The sequence below is a fragment of the Procambarus clarkii genome, chromosome 73, assembly GCF_040958095.1.
Source record: "Procambarus clarkii isolate CNS0578487 chromosome 73, FALCON_Pclarkii_2.0, whole genome shotgun sequence".
In the NCBI taxonomy this organism is placed as follows: domain Eukaryota; kingdom Metazoa; phylum Arthropoda; class Malacostraca; order Decapoda; family Cambaridae; genus Procambarus; species Procambarus clarkii.
The window spans coordinates 28,388,765-28,406,747 of NC_091222.1; the positions used below are offsets into that span (position 1 = coordinate 28,388,765).

A 17,983-nucleotide genomic window follows, 5' to 3' on the forward strand; every position below is an offset into this window, starting at 1 on the left:
TTGAAGAATATTCTTCAATATTATTCTTCAATATTGAAGAATATTCTTCAATATTGAAGAATAATCTTCAATATTGAAGAATAATCTTCAATATTGAAGAATAATATTGAAGAATATTCTTCAATATTGGAGAATATTCTTCAATATTGAAGAATATTCTTCAATATTGAAGAATATTCTTCAATATTATTCTTCAATATTGAAGAATATTCTTCAATATTGAAGAATATTCTTCAATATTGAAGAATATTCTTCAATATTGAAGATTATTCTTCAATAATGAAGAATAATATTGAAGAATATTCTTCAATATTATTCTTCAATATTGAAGAATATTCTTCAATATTATTCTTCAATATTGAAGAATATTCTCCAATATTGAAGAATATTCTTCAATATTATTCTTCAATATTGAAGAATAATATTGAAGAATATTCTTCAATATTGAAGAATATTCTTCAATATTGAAGAATATTCTTCAATATTGAAGAATATTCTTCAATATTATTCTTCAATATTGAACAATATTCTTCAATATTGAAGAATATTCTTCAATATTGAAAAATATTCTTCAATATTGAAGAAAAATATTGAAGAATATTCTTCAATATTAAAGATTAATATTGAAGAATATTCTTCAATATTGAACAATATTCTTCAATATTTACGATTATTCTTCATAACTCAATATACCTAAATATTCTTCCTTATTATTACTCCAAACTATATTTCTTATTACTATGAAGAATGAAATTAAGAGTATTATTCAATGTTTAATATTAATATAGTGTTCAAAATGATTTTTTTTCTATCATATTTAATGTTTATTATTAGAGTTTACAAATGGAGGTATCTTTTTCGGAAAACAACCTCAGAAACGTCTTCTATGATAGTTTTGTGGAAAATGAAAACCATTCAATTTCCATCAAACCACGTTTATATATAATACACTATATACATACGTACATATCACCGGTAACTAAGACAAAACCCAACAGGTTGTTAACAAAAATATACACAAAACAAACTTCAATTCAATTGTATTTATTATTCTCTCAATAAACGTATCTCAAAGGAATACAGTAGTTTAGGGTATTTCTACTCCCCCACTACTTGCACAACCTCAAGGGGGGGTGGCGGTGGCGCCGCACACATTCACTGACTACAAATACACAATACAACAATCCTGTTTAATATAGTAGGCACAGCATATAAATGTTCAACTCTTGCCCCACATTTCTTCTAGCTCCGAGGTACAGTGTATCATAATGATATCACACATCAAAACAATGTGAACTGGTACACTACTTATTGATAACTATAGCAAACATTACATACTGTTGGGTCAAGTTATTTATTAACCTTCAAGTATGTTATTTCAGACAATTTCAATAAATAATACTCAACTAGTACCTTAGGAAATTTCTACCCCTTCAAGCCCCACAATTTCACTCAGTACAAATACAACATTCCAATTTAACAATTCACGTTAATATACTCTTACATACTACTATATTAGTGTACATCAACCACACTCAATTTAAACACATTAACGCTTAAACATAATATTCTCCTCGAACCTACCCCTTAAGGGTACTGCTGAAATTAGTTTCTAAGACGAGGGGGACATTTCCGGAAGCTAACTCGGCAAGTGTCATTAATGGATAAAGCAAGGCTGATACCCTGTGGGGAGAACTCTGACACGGAACACTGCCACAGGGCAAAGGAGTGACTAGAGGGGAAAGGAACAGAAAACCATCTTCCAGGAAAATAGTCGCTAGCGAACTAACGTAACTACCAACCAGACCACAACTTTACCGGGAAAAAAAACATTTAAAATAACAAATTCAATAAAGGTTGGTGGGGGGGGGGGGGGGAACAGTTACCGTATCTGAGTCAAGCCCACAAGTTATTCCAGGGGGAAGGATCTAGCAAGCAATAATTCATTTCCAACTATTCCAATAAATTAATAATATAAAACAACCAAACAATGATTTTTATGACCACTATGTATATATTATCAAATCAATATACAAATCAAACAATATTTCAATTATAATAAACACGTCTTAACGCCCAACATGCTTGCGTCCGGATTGACAAATTATAAGGATGGTAACTGAGTCCGTTACAGTGATCTCCAGTGTATGTTGCCCTCCGAAACATGTTACAGCTCAATAGTAACCCTAACAAACTGCCTTAAGAGCCGTGAATCAGTTTAGTGTCAATGAGCATCTGCGAGCACCAGTAACACAGCTTTAAGATCTCGGGATCTAAAGTGAAATGGACACCAGGAACGCTACGGATCCGTATTTGTAACACGTATCCATAAAGCCCACGCCTGCAAGGCCGCATATTTATATGACCATTATCAATATAATACCTCAATAACATCGCCGGCTTAACTATCACACTAACAACGTTGGCTGCAGAGCACGCTTACAACAAACTACGTTTCATTTCCTTCACGCACCCTATGTATCCAAAACATTGACATCATACATCCTACCATAGCATACCTTTCCTATCAATATACATCTTCTACACTACATCTTCCATATTTTTACTATATTTCCTTCTTTTTATGCTATTTCGGTATATATAGTTTTACTTTCACCTATGTATTTATGCTTTTATATATATCTATACCTATCATATATAAACACATTATCAAAGTTACTATATTTACACTACTATTAACATATAACCTACGTCCATATATTTCTCCTAAAATCATTCCTCCATATTAATCTCTTTCACTACCTGTCATAATTACATTTCAAAACTATAATACACATTTACATCAGTTCAATCTCATCATTGCCAATTTACACACACACCTTTAAAACATTAACTTTTCAACATCAATTTCCTATAATCAACTATCATTTCTGCCTTTCATTACAATTTATTTTAACATTCTATAAAATTCCTATTTTCACATTTATTTTACTTTATATACATTACCATACCTTCCTCTTACATGATCATTTTCTATTCTACATATCCTCAATCTACATTTTCCCACTATCAACTCAACCCCTGCTGCTGAAATACGGCTCAAACACTTCATCCTGGACGCAATGTCAACAAAACTCACATGACATCAATCATACAAACTCAACATAATAAAATACAAACAACACAACTCTACACTAGTCAAACAACCTCCATAACAATAACCAACGTAAAAACAACAATTAACACCCACAACATCCATCTCGACTTTCACACTCACACATAATGCCTAAAAACAACCCCCCACATAGGCAATCTCCATACACAACAAAAACTGCTACTTTTTCTTCTCAGTACCTAAAACATTCGTCTCTTTACAACTTTCATAATTACGTCATTTAAACACTGTTCTTAATCACTTATTATTATTTTACTTTACATTCAATTATAACCATCAAACAATTCATTTTATAATGTATACATTTACGTCATTTAATACACTAATTATTAACTCCCACAACATATTTACTATACACCTTCCATAACATTCTCTTCACACATTTTCAACAACTTCACCCAACATTTCTTTCAAAACAAACATTGTGCACACTCTTTCAACATATAATACTTAACTTCATTAAACAGTCTACTAAATATTATACCAAAATATCACTACATTATCATCTCTCCTTAACACTTTCCCCTTACACGTAACAAATGATATTTAAACAACAGTTTCGATTCCAATCCATCTTCATTACTCCAATATTTTTGGTCACCATAAAACTATCTATTGTCCCTTCTTCGTATCTTTGCAATTATATACGCCTTTCTCTTCATATGCGTCGCATCATCCTTGTCTTCAACAATATTATTTCTTGCACATCACACTCTCCTTCAGTTCGACGTCACACTCCGCTGGCCTGCGGTCCCTCTACCAATCAACCACCATTATTACCATCTTCTCGCAAATCTAGAACATAATATGGGTATACATTATTATTACACTTACCACTAACTTACTATCTTACCATACTAACACCCCCCCCCAAAACATTTAAATTAGCTATACCCATTTATTAATATACCATTCTTCAACCTATATACTATAATACATCACTTATCATTCATATCTATTCACTATACAATTCTTTATAACAATTAAAAATCATAACTTTGTAGTATTTTAGTTTTAAAGAGAACATTCACGTAACATTCTCATTCAACATATATTTTATTATTTACCTATCGTTTCTATCACTTATATTCCCTACAATGCATATTTCATTTACTTATCACAACTATGTATTCATTAATCATCTACTTCAACTACTTATCATTCACCACACATCTACTGTCCTCTATGATCACACTAACGACCCGCCTTCTACGGCACTTCACCCACCCCTCAATTTCTGTCTGTTAATAGTATATAAAAAATATATAATTACATTCCCACACAACATTCATTCTATATCAACGACTCTGCACTACAACAAACTCAATACATCATTCTTTGCTACCTTCTATGCAAGAAACTGCAACTTCTACATTCAACACTTGCACCTCTCTCCCTTAACTACCTACAAACGATGTTATCCACGTCTAAGCTACTCAAGCCTTTCACCTGCCGATTTTCATTATACCATTATTAACATTCATATACTACACATTTCCATTATCAACATTAGTACTTCTAATACACAAACACTCTTCGAAAACTAGACGGTCCCCAACACCACTATCAACAATTTTCAACACGCCCAAACTCTCACCCTATCGACAATTATTCACTACTCTGAACTTTCAAAAAACACATTTTTGCCCTAAATGAGACCATACAACCCTAACAAATTTACGAAACTATCATTTCTGTACATTTTACACACCTTAATGACTCGCATTTTAACGCTACTTGCTTTTCATTAAAACCACTCGACATGACCAATAACACCACTGTAGTAGTGCTCGAACTGCCAATTTTATTTCACCACAATATCAACATAACACCATCCAACAACAAATCCGTTATTCCACAACCCACACAATTATTGCATGCCCCAAATCTACTCCATCATTTAACAATGTTTCACTTAACCTATTTCCAACTCAATCACGTCAAACACTGCCTATCGTCATAAAGTCAATTTCATTAACTACAACTCTACAGTGACTGCCGCTTCAATATACACGACTCCCTTAAGCCACGTACACTTGCCTTTCTGGCTACGTTAGTAATCATAAACTACTTAATTTAACACCTATGTAACGTACGCTTCAACACTAACTCCTTCAACTATGAGCTTTTCGCGCTCTTTACATGCGCTCTTAACATTACGACTCATCCCCTATTTTCAGTTTCACAGTAACTTTATTAATCCCTACTTTCTTATTGCAACAATTTCTCACTCAAACATGACTCACTAAATGACATGTTCTATTATTAAACCATTTCCTAACTGTGTCAACGATCACGTTATATCAACAAAAATACAACACTAAAACACCATCTATTTCCACTTCACTAATACATTTCTCACAATATCAACTCATTTCCGCTCACATTTAACTTACCCTAACTACTCTCCGCCGCCTCAACGTGAAAATCAAACCCCAAACAACATATTTCACTCACATTTACTATGTAGTAAACGGCAAATACCTTAAACCTATCAACACAACAAGTCACCCAAACACCTCACACACTACCAAGTCTTGACGATAACTGAACTGCCAGCGTCTCCCTCTGGTCATCCACACAGCCCAGGGGTCATGACAATAGGCACGATATTACCTCCAACAAGGCAAAACTTTATGCTACAAATACCATTCATTCAATCATCCCTATACCATAACTTTAATGACAACGTGTACTTTGTTTCAGTAAACTTTTATTGTAACTGCTCATTTCAATTCACATTTTTAAAATCTTACATCAAACCTGCATATGCAACGGCTTTTGGACCTCTTACACCATCAGAGGGGGGGAACCCACACCTAATATTTACTATGCTTCTCAACATTTCAGTTTACATGATTCAACATCTGTTTACAACTTGGTTAAGCTACCATTCAAATATTACCACCCGTAACTACGTATTTAATAACTACTTGCCTTAACATTTTGTTCTATCATGTCAAACTCAAGTAGCACATCTACCTCAACCCGCACATCTCCCACCAGCGTCTGCTCGGCTCCCACCGCTCGGACTCAAATCAGTCCAACACTGGTCCCATCACAACGTTTCTCTCCTCCACATTCTACTCATTTCACGAAACCCGTCACCTTAAAACAATTGCAACTTTCAATAATAACCATGCAATTTCTAAAAGACATTTCACTACATACTTCATATTTATATTTTAGTACTCATTATGGGTCACGACTAAAATATCGACGTTTATATATACCTTACCTTGAGGTCCTTCCGGCCCTTAGCGTTCCCCCGGCCCGCTCCTCCACCAAGCCTTCTGGTTGCCGGACTCGTCAACCACGCTCTTGGACGCGGCTCCTCGCAGCCTGACCTATCAGTCACAGCCTGCTTCATCAGGTATCCTTGCCACGTGCTTATCCAATTCTCTCTTCAACACAGTCAAGGCTCGTCCACTTATGCATCCAAGATGCTATATACGCCACCTGTAATATATTTTTTACCTTTAAAGTACCAAAGTGCCCATTCCATGATTGCCGGGGGGGGGGGGGGGGGGGGGAATTGCTGTTGGCTATCCAACCGCACTATCAACACATTTTAAAGACACGGCCCGCGCGATTTCTAAGCCCAAACACTATCCACACTTATTCACTAGACTTAAGCACTTTCAAGAACCAACTGCATCCTCAAGCAAAAATAATTTGTCTACATCAAAAAATGCTAAATGACACTTTACGGCTATAGTGTTTTCAATTAAAACACTCGCGATGATACCCGATATGGCCTGTAGTAGTGGTAAAACTGCCAATGGGGTATTTAACCACCCGTCAACCTCACAATACCCGGCAACTCCGCTATTCAAAAACAACAAGACACTTATCTATTCCATGCCGCAAATCTACTCCCTTTGTCTTAAAAAAAAATGTAACATCTAATTGCGACTAAATACCCTACACCACGGCCTATCCTCATTGTACTTATACAGTGGGTCACGATTAAATATACACTACTGCCTTACTGTTGGCACTAGGGCAAGTATAGCGTAAGTCGTAAAGTAGTTAATAAACTATTATGTCAGGTACGATTCAACACTTAAAGGACGTTATGAGCCTTTAAAATTCTTTATATGCCATCTTATATTGCCTACTCATCCTGTCTATTCAATTTACCGTTTACGAGTCTTATTACTCAATACTTTGTTATTGTACCCACTTCTCCCTGCAACATGGAACACTCGCTAAATATTTACAGCTTAACCATTTTAACCTCATCGTTGACAAACTTAATACAACTTTTCCTTTTTAAACAAACGGACGCTTTCAAGTTATAATTCATTATCATTTCACAAACTCAACATTAACCCCTGCCAGACTACCTTCCTCTCAACTTCAACAGTATTCAATTTCACTATCATAACTACTCTCGGCCCCCTAATACGATATTCAAACCAGACATTAACACTCCTTTACTCTAGTAACGTTACCGAACTTACAACCTATCCCCACCCACCTATCTACGACAATTAGACCAAACACGATTCAGACACTTACTTGCAAACTCTTCACTAACACTTAAGTTGACGCGTCTCGCTGTGCCCTTCCACAGCCAAGGGGTCCCACAAATCTCTCCGGTATTACCTGCAACAAGCCAACAGTTATTGCATCCTACCAATAGAAATCATGCAATCATCCGTATACCATACCTTTCAAACTTATTACCATAAACTATTTTCTCGGATGTACCTCATTTCAAATGCAACTCTTCAACCCATCTAACCTCAATAGTCAACTGGTGTGACAGCTCTTATCTGTGGGTTGCCGCCCCCCGCGCCAGATACTATTAACCACTTCAATCTCATTACATACAAAACTATGTGCTCCTCCAATAACTAAGTACGGTTTCGTAATAAAATATTACAATGACTAACAAAATAACTAATAAACAACTACTTGCCTTACCACATATGATCCAGCTATCAGTAGCACATCTTCCTAACCAAACCATCTGCCACCAGCTTCTGCTCGGCTGCCACAGGTCTCACGTAAATCATCGCTCCACCACTGCTCCCATCACAACGTTAGTCTCCAAGATTCATACATCACCACTAGGCCAATTTCATGCCGAGGCATCATATTACCACCATTACCTCATTCACTAACAATACACCTGAAAATAATTTTCATTCAGTATGTAATTAACATTTAATATTTCAAGACTAAAATATCTGCGTATACTCCCTCAAGAGGGTATATACGGCAGATTTTAATGTTTTTGGACCCTATGTATTCGCGTTTTGACGGTGTACAAATTCGGTGTAAGCTAGGGGTCTGTCAGCCCTAGCGACCCCAAAAGGGTAACGGGGTACCAGCTCAGAGTAACAACACGCCCTAACACTAACTTGTACACCAGTACTTTGCGAATACCAGGGTCAAAATAACGTTCCGTTGCTCCTCGCCGCAGCAGGTCGACTCAACAGCCAATCACGTTCCGATTTTTCACTTGACGTCACATTCTCGCACGCTGTACTCTCATTGGTCGGCTCCTCCTAATTGCATACTCCAGTAATTCATCCACATTATTTACTGACACTTAAATATGTATACCCATTGTATGAGAAACATACATATACCTAATGTATGTGAAACAATCTTTGACATTACATTCACAATTGATGACTTTCCATTAATTATTACTAAATAAGTACTATTATAATTATTAAATATTAACAATACTTATTCAAGCTGTAAGTACAGAACAACACAGTACATTATAGCACATTAAACTTAAGTAGCCTAATATACATTGCACTACTATACATTGTACTAGTCTCCAGTACACTACTATACATTACAGTACACTAACATACGATGCGCAACAGCAAAGGGCTCAGTACTCTACAGTACAATACACAACAGTACAGTACCGTATACTACACTACAGTCAAGTGCAGTACAGTACACTACAAGCTACAGTACCATAAACTACACTACACTAGAGTAAAGGGTACAGCACCTTACCGACCAATAACCTACAGTACACTCAAGAGTACAGTACATTCTTTTCTGGTACAGGGTACACTACACTTAAATATAATACACTACAGTACTGTACACTACAATACAGTACGATATACTACTGTACACGATACATTACAGTGCACTCAAGTGCAATACACTTCACTACAATACACTACACTACCCTACACTATAATACTGTACAGAACACCTCACTACAGGGTACACTACAGTACAATACAATATACTCAACTAACGTAAACTACACTACATTACAGTATAATTTTTTTACGTACACTACAGTGCACGGCACAGTACAGGCTACAGTCAAATACAGTACACTATACTACACTACTCTACTGAACAATCCAGTACACTACACTACATTATTGCATAGTATATATGTATTCTTCAATATTGAAGAATATTCTCCAATATTACAGAATATTCTTCAATATTGAAGATTATTCTTCAATATTGGAGAATATTCTTTAATATTGGAGAATATTCTTCAATATTGAAGAATATTCTTTAATATTATTCTTCAATAATAATAATATTGAAGAATATTCTTCAATATTATTCTTCAATATTGAAGAATATTCTTCAATATTATTCTTCAATAATAATAATATTGAAGAATATTCTTCAATATTGAAGAATATTCTGTAATATTGAAGAATATTCTTCAATATTGAAGAATAATCTTCAATATTGAAGAATAATATTGAAGAATATTCTTCAATATTATTATTATTGAATAATAATATTGAAGAATATTCTTCAATATTGAAGAATATTCTTCAATATTGAAGATTAATATTTAAGAATATTGTTCAATATTGAAGAATAATAATCTTCAATATTGAAGAATATTCTTCAATATTATTCTTCAATATTGAAGAATATTCTTCAATATTATTCTTCAATAATAATAATATTGAAGAATATTCTTCAATATTGAAGAATATTCTTCAATATTATTATTATTGAAGAATATTCTTCAATATTGAAGAATATTCTTCAATATTATTATTATTGAAGAATATTCTTCAATATTGAAGAATATTCTTCAATATTGAAGAATATTCTTCAATATTGAAGAATAATATTGAAGAATATTCTTCAATATTATTCTTCAATAATAATAATATTGAAGAATATTCTTCAATATTGAAGAATATTCTTCAATATTGAAGAATAATATTGAAGAATATTCTTCAATATTATTATTATTGAAGAATAATATTGAAGAATATTCTTCAATATTGAAGAATATTCTTCAATATTATTATTCAATATTGAAGAATAATCTTCAATATTGAAGAATATTCTTCAATATTATTCTTCAATATTATTCTTCAATATTGAAGAATATTTTTCAATATTATTATTATTGAAGAATATTCTTCAATATTGAAGAATATTCTTCAATATTGAAGAATAATATTGAAGAATATTCTTCAATATTATTCTTCAATAATAATAATATTGAAGAATATTCTTCAATATTGAAGAATATTCTTCAATATTGAAGAATAATATTGAAGAATATTCTTCAATATTGAAGAATATTCTTCAATATTATTCTTCAATATTGAAGAATATTCTTCAATATTGAAGAATATTCTTCAATATTGAAGAATAATATTGAAGAATATTCTTCAATATTATTATTATTGAAGAATAATATTAAAGAATATTCTTCAATATTGAAGATTATTCTTCAATATTGAAGAATATTCTTAAATATTATTCTTCAATAATAATAATATTGAAGAATATTCTTCAATATTGAAGAATATTCTTCAATATTGAAGAATAATATTGAAGAATATTCTTCAATATTATTATTATTGAAGAATAATATTGAAGAATATTCTTCAATATTCAAGAATATTCTTCAATATTGAAGAATATTCTTCAATATTATTATTCAATATTGAAGAATAATCTTCAATATTGAAGAATATTCTTTAATATTATTCTTCAATAATAATAATATTGAAGAATATTTTTCAATATTATTCTTCAATATTGAAGAATATTCTTCAATATTATTATTCAATATTGAAGAATAATCTTCAATATTGAAGAATATTCTTTAATATTATTCTTCAATAATAATAATATTGAAGAATATTTTTCAATATTATTCTTCAATATTGAAGATTATTCTTCAATATTGAAGAATATTCTTAAATATTATTCTTCAATAATAATAATATTGAAGAATATTCTTCAATATTATTCTTCAATATTGAAGAATATTCTTCAATATTGAAGAATATTCTTAAATATTGAAGAATAATATTGAAGAATATTCTTCAATATTGAAGAATAATATTGAAGAATATTCTTCAATATTGAAGAATAATATTGAAGAATAATATTGAAAAATATTCTTCAATATTTAAGAATATTCTTCAATATTGAAGAATAATATTTAAGAATATTCTTCAATATTGAAGAATAATATTCTTCAATATTGAAGAATATTCTTCAATATTGAAGAATATTCTTCAATATTATTCTTCAATATTGAAGAATATTCTTAAATATTATTCTTCAATATTTAAGAATATTCTTCAATATTGAAGAATATTCTTCAATATTGAAGAATATTCTTCAATATTGAAGAATATTCTTCAATATTATTCTTCAATAATAATAATATTGAAGAATATTCTTCAATATTCATTATTATTCCTATAAACTATATTATTCCTTTTTTTTTTTATTTATTATTATTTGTTTCAATATTCAGTTTAATTTTCAATAAATACATTGTAATAATAATAACGTTTTTCACAACTATTCTTTAATATTTTTATTTTTTAATATAATGCTTTCATTTTACTAATGTATTTTTCTTTTCCCGATTATTATATGTATTATACATACGTACGTGTCACCTTTGACTCAAGACAAAACACGAGGTTCTTAAAAACAACCTTCAATTAAAGTATGTTTAATTACACACTAATAATCATTACATCTCAAACGGATACAGTACTTTATGATATTTCTACTCACCTCTAACTGCACAACATAAAGGGGGGGCCGCACAAATTAAATGATTACAAATACACAGTACAACAATACTCTTACATATAGTAAGCACACCATTTCAATGTTACACTCTGGGCGAAATTCATGTAGGTCTCAGGTATACTGTCTATCAATGATATCACACATCAAAACTATTTTACGTGGTACACTACTTATCAATAACTATACAAACTTCAATCACTTTACAATCGAAACCACATTATGTATTAAACTTCAACTATCTTAATACACAAGTTTAAAATATATTCTTAACAAACACTCACGAGTACCTTAGGGTATTTCTACCCCTTCCAGGCGCACATATTCAATTAGTACAATTACAACAATCCAATTTAACATTTCACGTTCATATATTCTTAGATAATACTATATTACTGTACATCAACCACACTAAATATTAACACATTAACCCTCAAAGTTAGTGAGAATATTACTTCCTTCATAGATTCATAATCAAAATATCTTTGCCCTCTCCGTGAGATACGACATTTTCTCAGACAAACACACTCCCAACACAGTAACTATTGTGCAACTGACCAGAAAGCAAAACTGTTACAAACATCAAACGTATTATTCATATCTATTTCCTATTGCACTTCTCTATACACTTTTACTTTAACAATTGTTTCGACATTTCTCACTACAGAACGTTCAACGCTAACAATACTACAAACTTACTTTTCTGAGGTTCAAACAAGTAAGTAAGTAATTATCAAAAGAAGGCACCAAACCGGGAAGGCTATGTAGCACCATCAAATACCCAAAATAATCAGAGGGCGCTAAATATCACCAAGGATGCCAATACGAGAACAAAAACGCATAAGGCGAACGATATCAAAAGTATCCGAGTCACCAAGAATTCTATCGAGGGATAGGTGACCGCGAGGGGCGGTCGGAAAGCAAGACACACGCTCGTCCTGGAAGTCAGGACATTCAAGAAGGACATGCACAACTGTAAGAGGGACAATGCAACTAGGACAATAAGGAGCAGGGCGGCGCTCCATCAAGTGACCATGGGTTAAGCGAGTATGGCCAATACGCAACCTCGCTAGAGCTGTTTCCCACCGCCGGTTACGGTGGAAGGAGGACGGCCACGAGGAAACACAACATTTAAGAGTACGTAGCTTGTTACCAGTAACAGACAACCAAGAAGCCTGCCAACGGGTAAGGACTGAGGAATGGATAACCGGGTAAAAGTCGGAATACGGAATGCCTTTACGAGAGATGGGACAAGAGCGGACAGCTTCCTTAGCGGCAGCATCCGCACGCTCATTTAAAGACACGCCAATATGGCTGGGAACCCAACAAAACTCAACCGACTTAAATTTACTGTGAACGAGAAACAGCCAATGCTGGATCTCGACAACTACCGGATGAACTGGATTAAAGCACCCGAGAGCCATGAGGGCACTACGAGAGTCAACAACAACCACAAAGGAAGACTGACAACGAGAAAGCAGGAGACGAAGAGCATAGAGAATAGCATAAAGTTCCGCTGTAAAGATGCTAGTCTCCGGAGGCAAGCGACACATATAAGTGCGATCAGGAAAAACAACAGAGTAGCCAACACCGTCCGCTGACTTAGACCCATCGGTGAAGACAGAAACGGAGCGGGAGTGAGAAGAAAAGTGCTCGAGGAAAAGGCGTTTTAGAACTGTAGGAGGGGTAAAAGCTTTAGTGATACGAGTCAAGGATGTACAAAACCGCGGAAGAGGGACCCTCCACGGGGGCAAAGAAGGAACAACACGAGGAGAAACATCAGAAATACGAACGGAAAGAGAATCCTGCAGGCGAGATAACCGGACAGAAAGAGGGAGGTGGTGAAGAGGAACAGGAACCGCAGGAGGGGTAAAAGTTAAAGCACGACAGAGGACGAGAGGAAGGATGTTGTAAGGACCGCGCAAGATAGCGAAGACAGTAGCGATCACGGCGGTCCTGGAGAGACAGGAAGCCAGTGTCAACATACAAGCTAAGGACGGGAGTCGAACGAAAGGCACCAGAACTGAGGCGCAACCCAGTATGGTGCAAAGCATCAAGACGGCGAAGAGTAGAAGGAGAAGCAGACGAGTAAGCAGGGCAACCATAATCGAGCTTAGACAGGACGAGAGAGGAATGTAAAGCAAGGAGAGTGCGCCTATCTGCCCCCCAAGAAGTATGGGACAAGACCCGAAGGAGGGTAAGGGACTTAGAGCACTCAACACGGAGGTAAGAGATATGGGGAGACCAAGACAAACGAGTGTCAAGGAATAACCCCAAAAGCTTCGCGGATTCTTTGTATTCAAGGGGATGACCATAAAGTGACAAAGAGGGACGAAGAACAACCCGTTTCCGCGTAAAAGTCATGGCACAAGTCTTAGAAGTAGAAAACTTGAAGCCATGACCTGTGGCCCAAGACGACACGGCATCAATCGCAAGTTGAAGCCGGCGTTGAAGGAGAGGTGAATCATCACCCTGACAACAAAGGGTAAGATCATCGACATAGAGAGCGGAGAAGACACCAGAAGGAAGAGAGGAAAGAAGACCATTGAGGGCAACCAGAAAAAGAGTAGTGCTCAGAACACTACCCTGGGGCACACCTTCGTATTGCTGAAAAGAGGGAGAGAGAGCGGTACCAAGGCGCACCCGAAAGGAACGACGAGAGAGGAAGCTGCGGAGAAAGAGAGGGAGATGACCACGAAGGCCAAAAGAATGAAGTTGAGATAGGATATGATAACGCCAAGTGGTGTCGTAAGCCTTTTCTAGGTCAAAAAGGACGGCAACAACGGAGGTCTTCGCAGCAAAAGCAGTACGTATATAGACCTCCAAGTTCACCAGGACATCTGTCGTGCTGCGGCACTTGCGGAAACCAAATTGAGAAGGGGAGAGGAGGTGATGGTGTTCCAGGAACCACATCAGACGAACGTTAACCATACGTTCAAAGAGTTTGCAGACACAACTTGTGAGAGCAATAGGGCGAAAGTCCTTAGGGGAAGTACCCAGAGACCCCGGTTTGCGAACAGGGAGGACAACGGCATCGAGCCAGTCCTCAGGGACTGACGACGACTCCCAGATCCGATTATACAGACTCAGTAAATACTGAGACGTGCTCGGAGGGAGATGGCGAAGCATCTCATAATGAATACCATCGGAGCCCGCCGCCGTAGAACCGCAGAGGGCCAGGGCAGAACGAAGTTCAGAGAGAGAGAAGGGATCATTATAGGGAAGGCTGAAGATGAGTGCAGAAATCTAAAGGACGAGACTCAAGGACAGGTTTACGAAGAAGGAAAGATTGGGGAAGATGAAGACCAGAGCTAACAGAAGAAAAGTGGGAACCCAGTTCGGAAGCGACCTGCAACGGGTCCGCCACAAGAGTATCATGGAGGTGAAGGACCGGTGAAACATCGGGAACGAACTTACCCGCTATCTTGCGGATACGCTTCCAGATCTGGGCCAGAGGGGTTTCGGACGTAATTGTCGAGACATAAGATGCCCAACATTCACGTTTAGCCGTACGGATGGCCCTACGGGCCACCGCACTCGCTTTCCGAAAGAAAAGAAAAGAATCGGTCGTCTGCCTACGGCGGTGCTTCTTCCAGGCTGCACGCTTACAGCGGACAGCCCGAGCACAGTCCGCATTCCACCAGGGAACGCACTTCCGTGGACCCCGAGAGGAAGAGCGAGGAATAGAGCGGAGGGCAGCGTCGAAGACAGTGTCATGAAAAAGGAGGAGAGCGCGAGAGAGGGGCAGAAGGGAGAGGTCAGAGAGAGTAGCACTGAGGGAAAATAGGGTCCAGTCCGCCTTAGCAAACTGCCACCTAGGGAAAGAGAGGGAAGGGCGAAAAGAGAAAAAGGAAACAAGGATGGGGAAATGATCACTTCCATGGAGGTCATCAAGAACCTGCCATGTGAAATCTAAGTAAAGAGAAGAAGAGCAGAGAGAAAGATCAAGACAAGAAAGGGTACGAGTTCGAGAGTCCAAATGAGTGGGCTCACCAGAATTCAGAAGAGACAGGGAAGAAGAGAGGAGAAACGGCTCAAGGAGGCGACCCCGGGTATTCGTCAGAACCTCACCCCAAAGAGAATGACGACAATTGAAGTCACCCAGCAGGAGCACAGGCTCCGGCAAGGAGTCTAGGAGGTGTTTCAAATCAGGAAGAGAGAGCGGGACACTCGGGGGGAGATAAATGGAACAAACTGTGTACCATTTCCCCACAAAGATACGAGCAGCAGAACAATGGAGAGGCGAAGGAAAAAGTAAAGGAACAAAGGGAACATCAGCCCGAATCAAGAGAGCAGAAGAATTAGAAGCCCCAGCAATGGCTGGGGGGGGGGGAGAGAAAGGAATAGCCACGAAAACGACCAGGACGAGCACCAAGCATCGGCTCCTGGAGACAGACACAAAGGGGCGAAAACCGCGAAACCAGAAGTTGGAGTTCGAGGAAATTGGCGTAATAACCTCGAACGTTCCATTGAAGAATGGACAACGACGAGAAGAGAAAGGACAAAAAACAGAGAACAAGGAAGAAACAAAGGCGAAAGACCAACAGAGCACGTTAAAGAATAATCAGGGTCGGGATCAGGGTCAGCAAAGTCAGGGTTAGGGGGCATGGGTAAACTGAGCAAAGACGGAGGGAAGGAAACGGGAGAACAGATCAGAGGTGGGCGGGCAGGGTCCGGAGGAGGAGGAGACAACGGAGAGGAGCAGTCAAGGACAGCAGCAGGAAGAGGGGAGTAGAAAGAGAGGAGCGCACCCCAGCAAGAGCAGCAACCGAAAGGGAAGCAGGGGCCAAAGAAACCTCCATAGCAGGAACAGGGGGCGCAAGCACTGAAACGGGAGTGGAAGGAGCAACAGAGCCAGAAGGAGGAGCTGAGGAAGAAAGCGAAGCCTTCTTACCCGCCGGGGAAGAGGAAGGAGAGGAGCCAGGCTTACGCTTCTGACTTAAAGAGACCGGTGTCCCAGCAACTACGTACCGGGCAACGGATTCCAGTGTCTCAACAGGAGAAGCCGAACGAGAGCACACACGACGGCCGTTAGGAGAGCGATGGACATCCGCCCGCACCGACAGGCGGCGGGGAGAGCCGATAGATGGAGGAAGAGGATGGGAAGGAGGATCGGAGGGGGACGAGGAAGGAGACACAGAAGACACGACAGACCGGGTAGAAGGAAGGGGAACCCCAGACAGAGGACCAGGAGGAGGATCCTTCGGGAGAGAACCCAAAGGGACAGAGGAGGGGGCAGTGGGCGCATCAGGGTCCAAGGCCTGGAAACGGTTGTGAGTCTGAGGAAGGCGGGAAGGACGAGGAGAGGAAGAGCGCAACACGCGAGCATAAGAGATATTAGCATAAGGCGGGAGCCGGCGAACCTGGCGCCTCGCCTCAGGAAAAGATAAACGCTCCCGGTGCTTCAAGTTGAGGACGGCTGCCTCAAGCTTGTAATGGACACACGCACGGGAGAAGGTAGGATGGGCCTCACCGCAGTTGAGGTAACGAGCCTGGGGAGAAGCACACTCCGACTTAGAGTGACCTTCGCCACCACACAAAGGACAGAGAGAGACAGTCCCGGAGCAGCGGAGGGCACCATGCCCAAACCTCCAGCACTTGTTGCAGAGCCGAGGAGAAGGAATGTACTCCTGGACAGAGCACCTGGCACCAGCAAGAATGACAGAGGGTGGAAGGGTCCTACCATCAAAGGTAATCTTCACAACCCGGAGGGGTTGACGGCGACTACCACGAGGGGGACGAGTAAACGTGTCCACCTGGAGAATAGAATGGCCCTGGGCAGCGAGGATATGTCGAATATCGTCGTGG

General features: G+C 37.7%; 1 long non-coding RNA gene across 2 annotated transcripts; it reads right to left on the minus strand.

Annotated features, from left to right (window-relative positions):
* Positions 1-1,023: 1,023 nt before the first annotated feature.
* Positions 1,024-8,555, minus strand: LOC138356543 (uncharacterized). Of its 2 annotated transcripts, none has more exons than XR_011224526.1 (4): positions 8,069-8,555; positions 6,370-6,595; positions 6,074-6,244; positions 1,024-3,931 (listed from the first exon to the last, which is right to left on the minus strand). It is a non-coding gene; the product is annotated as an uncharacterized lncRNA (long non-coding RNA). The 2 variants fall into 2 exon arrangements; XR_011224525.1 differs by having other exon boundaries at positions 6,375-6,595; positions 8,069-8,554.
* Between the last annotated feature and the right edge of the window lie 9,428 nt (positions 8,556-17,983).